The 7,818-nt window shown below is 39.9% G+C and overlaps 1 long non-coding RNA gene across 1 annotated transcript; it reads left to right on the top strand.

Moving 5' to 3' along the window:
• The first annotated feature begins 2,094 nt into the window (after positions 1 to 2,094).
• LOC146758930 (uncharacterized) lies at positions 2,095 to 5,044 on the top strand. Its single transcript, XR_014932932.1, has 2 exons — positions 2,095 to 2,512; positions 4,085 to 5,044. It is a non-coding gene; the product is annotated as an uncharacterized LOC146758930 (long non-coding RNA).
• Positions 5,045 to 7,818: the final 2,774 nt, after the last annotated feature.

Here is a 7,818-nt window from a genome sequence, read left to right as displayed (position 1 = left end):
CAAATTGTTTATTACAAGTTCTCACATCACTCATATACCTTCACAAGTTTTCTTTTCCTAGCTTTCCCATTTGCCCCTACATGTCAACAGAGCATTCCACAAACACTCTTCAACTGTTCATGTGGGCACTTATCCAATCAGAGCCATGAGATGTTCTTTCTTCTAGAGGTGTCCTTGGTTCTCATTCTGTTTATCTTGCTGCACAGCTGCTGTTCTGTACAGTCCTTCTTGTATTCCCACAGCAGTGGGTAAGAGCTGTCACGTGAACTGAATTTAACCTTTTGCACTTATCTGTGAGCCAGTCTTCACTGTACCATTTCCTAACATCAAAGTGCTTGTCTTTACAGCTGTAATGTCCTTTTATTGTGGGGCCTATTAATAAATAATAGGTGTCTGTATTCTTTTTTGCCTGATACTACCATTACTTTTACTTTTTGAAAGCCTCCTAACTCTACCTCAGAGCAGGATTGCATTTCCTGATAGTCTGGAAATGTCTACAAGTCCTACGTAAGTAGGAACTTAATGCATTAGCTAATTCTAAATAATGAACCACAAACATTCCTTTTTAAAATTTATTTTTATATGAAGTCATTTTCTTATATATAGAGAGATTAGAGATGAATATTATCTACAGGTAGTCTACATATATTCTCTGAAGTTTTGTGTTCAGGAAAGATTTTTTTTTCTTCTAGGCAATGGTTTCTCACGTGGTTCTTTTAAGAATTCGGCTGTGCTCTCCATTTTCTTTTGGCATAATTAAATTTCAATTCTTCCATGCTCGACTATGAGGAGAGCTCGTTTCTGTAAATGTTTTAAGAAGAGAGGAAGGGAAGTCTCTTTCCTGTTCAAGGCCTTCCTTTCACACTAAAGGCATCTCAAAAATGCAAGTGCTTACATCTATCTTAAAGCTTGAAAAACTATCTCAGAATTCCTGAATTTCATGTGCAAAGTCAGAAAAATCTATCTTGAGAATTGTATTTCTCTGGGAATACCTCGGGGGTGAGGTGGAAAAGATACTTCCAAAATATCTGTATTTACATTTTTATATTTTTTATTTCTATGTCTTTTTCCCTCTTCCTTCCTGACTCCCTCAGTTTCCCAAAGATCTATTTAAACTACAGTAGAAAAATAATCACAGCTAAGGCAATCTTTTACCTATCAGTTGGAGTATTCTTGCCTGCTGGAAGGTCTGCAATCCAGGCAAGAATCCTTAAAGAATATGAAATATAAGATTTCATGCCTATTCTATCATAAAACTCTTTGATCACAGGTTATCTTAAAAAATTAATATTTTTGCCTAAAATCATGTTGCATTTTTAGACAAAACTACGCATCTAAAGTTCACTGCACAATACCTCTCATTTTAATAACTTAAGCTCATGAAAAATGTGTCCCAATAATACAGACAATTAACCTTGATACCTTTACAACTCTACGGTTTCCCCTCAGGAACTCTGAATCTTTTTTATAACTTTTGCTGGGGAACTAGCTGCCTAGTAAAGGGTATGTATGTTCCCATTAGAATGGCTATTTCTTATATTAAAAATATAGTAACCATTAAACCCTTAAAATGTAATCATTAACATTTAGCACAATATGCCAGATGCATTAAAAAAATTATGTGCAACTGATCTCTCTGACTCACTTAGGGAAATATCAAGTGGATTCACTGTGGCTTTGTTTTATATGTTAATTTTAATTGATATTGCATTGCTCTTCCTAATTTGATTCAGTACGTTCTTTTATTTCTAGTTGCTTATTAATTATATATAGTCTTTTAGAGAGCTAAATTTGAATAATTTCTTTATTTTTCAACTGACTTTCAATAAGTTGAAGTGAGAATGCTTGTGACATAAATTCACTATCATAAAATTATCTGTTACATTAATAATTGCTGTATAATACAACATACAGTCTAATTTAAAATTATTCTTTGTAGCTATCACATATTAAATCTTCATATCTAATAGTGCCAAGATTTCATTTTAGAAGAGCATCTTTCTGTTCCTCGACTATGAACAAAAATACTCATGTCTCTATATAGGAGGGCTTCTCCAAAAGGAATGTCTCTTGTGTTATGATATTGGCCAGTGTGGGAATACAAGAAAAGCTGTTCAGAGCAGCAGCTGTGGAGCAAGATAAACAGCATGGGAACCAAGGACACCTCTGCAAGGAGAAGAAGAGTCTCACAGCTCTGATTGGTTATGTGCCTGCATGGACAGTTGAAAAGTGTTTTGTAGAATGCTTTGTTGACATGTAAGATGTTTGGGAAAGTTGTAAGGGCGGATGGGAAAGTTAGAAAATAACAACTTGTGAAGGTATATAAGGGATGTGAGAACTTGTAATAAACGATTTGGATCGTTCACATCTGAGTCCGTGCCGAGTCGCTGCAAATGGCGCCCAACGTGGGGCAAATCAACCCGCGGCTGAGCGAGCCCGGTCCGGCAGCGTCGCCCGACTGAACTTCGGAGAGACTGTTTGCGCGCACCCGCACCGTTCTGCAGGACAGAAGGTGAGCAGTCGGGAACTATGGGGAGCTCACTAACGAAGGAGCAGAAAGTAAATCTCGAAGTATTGCGGTCAGTGTTACCGTATCAGGATAAGACTGTGTCTACTAAAGCATTAGCTACTCTTCTTAAATGGATAAGCAAAAATGTCCCTGAATTTCCAAAAACTGAGTTCTCTCTCGATGGAGAACTTTGGGACAAAATCGGCTCAAAACTCTACGAGGCTTCTCTCGCTAAAGACAGAAAGGCTGCTAAGCTGTTGCCCGTTTGGAGCCGGATAATGGAAGGGATTAAGCAATCACGACGGGAAAGAATTTATTCCGACCATTCCCTGCCGCCCTCCGTCCCAACCCCGCCGCTGCCTCTCGCTGCGGGAAGCGGCCCGTGCCCGGATCCGACTGGCGGCTCCGACCCCTCCCCGATTCGGGGAGACGAGGGGCCGCGGCCGCCCCCCTTCGCGCTCCCGCCGTTCGCTCCTCCCCCGACGTTCGCCGCGTTGCCGCCCTCTACGGCGCCCTCGCCCTTCGCTCCGCCTACGACGTTCGTCGCGCCGCTTCTGCCCTCCTCCCCCCCCACGTCATGCGCTGCTGCGTCTGTGCAGGCGGCGTGTAACGTGGTTAAAGACACGGACGGATCGAAACCAGGGGATCGTTGTGACCCCGGTCCAGAAGATCCAGAAAGAGAATCGGACGCATTTCCTCCTGATGATACTTTGAAGGAAGCAGGAATGACAAATTTCCCTACAGCGTACTGTGATGTCTTAGAGCAATGCAAAAAAGAAACAATATTAAGAAGTAATGCTGACACGTTGCAGACCTTTCCTAATCAGGTCCCCCGTTTGGAATCTCTGCCTTATGAGGCAGTGAAGGAGCTAAGGGAGTCAGTGAGAACATACGGAGTTCAGTCAGCCTTTACATACAATCTTTTGGTTGCAAACAGTGACAGTTACGCTATGACCCCTCACGATTGGAAAACTGTGTTAGGAATGATCCTCTCTGCTATGCAATACACTGTGTTTATGATTGAATACCGGCTACATAATTTGACTGATACCTCTTTGCCTCAAATTGGGACACATCCATGTGGCACAGCACCTCTTCAACTGTGTCAGACAAATGTCACTCACGTTCCTGAATTTGGCCGTCTGAAATATGCACATGTAACAATAGATACTCATTCTTCTTACGTATTTTCCACAGCACATACAGGTGAATGCAGTCTCAAGATTTAGAGTTTAAGGCATTAGCTAGGATGTTGTGTGCTTCTTCTATTTTAGTAATAGATCAGATGTGTATTAAACAGGATTTGATCTAATCAATGCTAGAATCTACAGGAATAGCTCTTTTAATGTTTTAGTACTGTTTGGTTATGATGTTAGCCTATTAATTAGCTTTTCTTAATTTGCAAAGACAAAACCTGGAAAGGAATTCTAGACAAAGAGATGACCCTGTATCATAGAACGGATACCTCTTTTACATCCAATTAATTGGGATCTGAAAATATAACCATGCATCATTTTAGACAAAAGTGCACGCTAATAGAACTAAATTTGATGGTTTATTCTGTTTTCCAAGCAGGTGTTCCACTTGGGCTCTATATCACGCACTGGCCATGCGGATGTGGTGTACAACTGGAAGAAATCCTTCAGACCCTGAATGCAGGAGAGAATCTGTGATGGGTGAGAGAGGAAAGGTGCACCTTGAAGCAGGGGACGCCCTGCTGGCACTACCTGTCACATCCACCACCAACATGGCTTGCTGTTTCTCAAGGGTCAATAAGTAATAATGCCCTTAGTGATACTCTAGTACATTTGTCCTCTAAAATTGGTTCTATTTGACATGCTATTCCATTAAATTGTGCGATCATTATTCAATTATTAGCCCAGATAACTCAGTTGGTAGAGCATGGTTATGAACATCTTAAAAGCATTTACTGCACAAATTTTAGTGGTCATTAAAAATCAATATATCAGAGTATATAAAAATTGAAGCCTTTTCCTGATCAGTTACGGATTAACACAATGGGACCCTCATGGATTTATTTTCAGGTTGCAGAAACTTAGGTTGCAGTACAAACATGTTTGTTCTTTTTAGTGGGTTTAACAGTAATATTGTTATGTTGTATTTGACTTGTCTCTTTTTTCACTTTTAGAGTATTGTCAATCAAGGCCTTGATTGAGTTATAATGATTATGTTATTAATATAAATAGCGTTATTATTTTATAGTATGGTAGTAGCTTGTCAATAAACAAAAAAGGGGGAATTGTGGGAATACAAGAAAAGCTGTTCAGAGCAGCAGCTGTGGAGCAAGATAAACAGCATGGGAACCAAGGACACCTCTGCAAGGAGAAGAAGAGTCTCACAGCTCTGATTGGTTATGTGCCTGCATGGACAGTTGAAAAGTGTTTTGTAGAATGCTTTGTTGACATGTAAGATGTTTGGGAAAGTTGTAAGGGCGGATGGGAAAGTTAGAAAATAACAACTTGTGAAGGTATATAAGGGATGTGAGAACTTGTAATAAACGATTTGGATCGTTCACATCTGAGTCCGTGCCGAGTCGCTGCAGGCCAGTAATGTCAGAGGTGGATGTTAGTGGTTTGGCAGTAGAAGCTGAACTTTCCCACCAGTGTCCCATGACATGTGTGACAGGTGGCAGCAGAGGGGCACTTTGACAGAATGCTGCCTGACATGGAAGTTTGTACAAAGCAACTGTGTGGAATTAAATTCCTCCATGTGGAAAAAAATGGCACCCACTGACATTCATTGACTCTTGCTGAATGGTGATGGAGACCAAGCAGTAGATGTGAACACAGTGACACAGTGGGTGGTGTATTTCAGCAGTGGCAATGGCAACAGTGGATCATTTCCTCTGGTGCAGATACTTATGAGTGCAGTATGCAGGGTCTTATTCATCACTGATGAAAACGCACAGCTAAAGGTGGTGACTGTGTTGAGAAGTAGTACTGAGTAGTAGCTGAGAACTTGCTCTATCAAGTAGTGTTGTTGTGCTCTTTGTATCTGTTGTCATTTCCACGGAAATAAACAGGAGGCATTATTTTTGGAGCAACCGATGTATATCAGATGTTGTTGTTATCTAACTGGGATGTACGTGCCTTCTCTGTACAGTCACTGAGGGTTTGACAGCATTTTGTAGGTCATCAGAATATTCACTGTTGGTTTTTTCTTTTGTTTGTTTTCTGACATTTTACAGCTTGAGTTGTATCTATCTGTGAATTTCCATTTTTAATAATATGCCAATATGAGGATTTTTAACATAAATTCCTTAATTGCAATAACAAACAAGCAAACAGCATTTTATTTTATGCAGAAAAAATGTTTTACTTTTTTTTGGTTGCTTGGTTGGTTGGTTATATTTCTAAAATGTTACAAACATAAGAGATCAATACTGAAATGCCATTCATTTTTGAAACTGTATTACACTACCTCAGATCTAGAATTGTATTCTTTGGCTCATATACAATGTCAGATCTATGTTTTACACCACATTATGTTATTATCATCTTAAACGAGGAAGAAGTCATTCTTTTTTTCGGCACAGTATTTCCACATCACAATCACTGATACTAAATTTAGTGTTCTGCATTTTACGTGTGTTAAGAGTCTCTACAGCTTTTAGAGGCTATGCTATCCTTTCTGTAGAAAGGAATGGTGAATTGTGTAACTAAATGAATCCTCTCTGACTTTTCTGGCTCAGAAAAAGACCATTATAGTTGGGTTATCCACTAAGAACTGTGGGAACAGATCCTTTACCATATTCCTTTTATTTGATTCATCCAAATGCAGTTCTGTGAATGCTCAGTGGTTGGGAAATGATTTGTCATCCAATTAAATCTTTTAGAAAGTATTGAATCCAAACTTTTTGTGGAATTCCGTAGAAATTACTTCCTTTATCGTGTTGCTTTTGCTATTCTTCAACCCAGCTAAAACTAGAAATTGGTAGAAGTAATAGAGAAAATGTCATCTCCATGGAAACTTCCGCAGCCTACTGAGGGTGGTAGGATATAGTTTAGACAATAATCAGTATTTTATTCTGAACTTGTTTCTAAGCCAGGCAGAATAAGTTAAACTCCCTATTTGACAATTGCTCCTAAGGATTGACATTAAATTCTAAATAGAGATGAAAGCTTTTGAAATGGACTCAGTTAAACGTGGGCTGTAGTTTTGGGGGCTGAAGCCTCACAGGGCAAGAAAGACAAGAAAAAGACATCCTGTACAATAAGGACTGAAAAACACTGCCTGACTGGGTAGAAATGGGTCTGTGTCCTCTCTGGGTGGGTTTTGAAAGTTTGCAGGAGTAAGAAAGCTATTTTCATTGTCAGACTGAGTGTCTAAACAGCATAGGATTGTAGGTTTTATGTCACTCTGAGTACTTCATTCTTAGTATCGTCTTCAGTTTTCACTCATTTGCCTCTGTTCCAAATCTGCTTTGTTCCCCAGCCCTGTCCTTTCCTCCCTTCCCCCTGAGCTGCATAGAGATGTGTCAGAGTTGGGACAGATCTGTCCTTCTGCTGGGAAGCAGACGTAATGCTCAAGCAAAGGGAGCATGAGCAAGAAGAGCATGGAGGAATCCTCCCTCCCAGCTTGTGGTAATAACCTTGTGATTTAGGAATATCCATGAATACAATGCAGTTATCTCTGTTAACAGACAGCAATGAGAATCTGCTCTTTGAAAATTTTTGAAACCTTTCTGTAATTATTTACAACTTATAAGTATTTATAAGTGTATTCTGGCTCTGTCAGGGGATCGTTGCCCGCATCCTCCACCAAAATCTGTCACGGTTTGAATGAAAAAATCCACCTGCGTCTGTGACAGGGGCCGTAGGCCCCGGAGGGGCCCTATGCCGGAAGGAAAAAGTTAATTAGGAAAAGAAAACAGTGGCAACGATCTAAGGAGGCACACTTATTTACTAAATACTATATCGAAATACAGGATAACACAATATAATACAATATAATAGAAAATTGAGCTAACGAATCAAGCAAAATAGGAGAGAGAATGAGTCCCGTAACCGAGAGGCCTACTGTGAATCTAGGCGAACGGCTGAAGGCTCCCACACACTCCCCTGAACGCCAGAACTCGAAAGACGTCAGTCTGTTCTGCGACAGAGTTAATATAGAGTCCAGGTCCTGTGACCTATCGTGTTGTTCCCTGGGAGATGTAGTCTTCTTCTATAAGTTGCAGATTCAGTAAAATTATTCATGCTTTATATGATGTTGTGATGTGGAATACTGATTTACAAATTACATAATTACAAAATTATTAAACCATGACATGCTCCCAGCAGCACATT

Source organism: Coturnix japonica, chromosome 11, assembly GCF_054131305.1.
Source record: "Coturnix japonica strain WE chromosome 11, WE-NBRP24, whole genome shotgun sequence".
Lineage (NCBI taxonomy): Eukaryota > Metazoa > Chordata > Aves > Galliformes > Phasianidae > Coturnix > Coturnix japonica.
The sequence above is the reverse complement of the archived record's forward strand: the minus strand, read 5'-3'. Positions and strand labels throughout refer to the sequence as shown.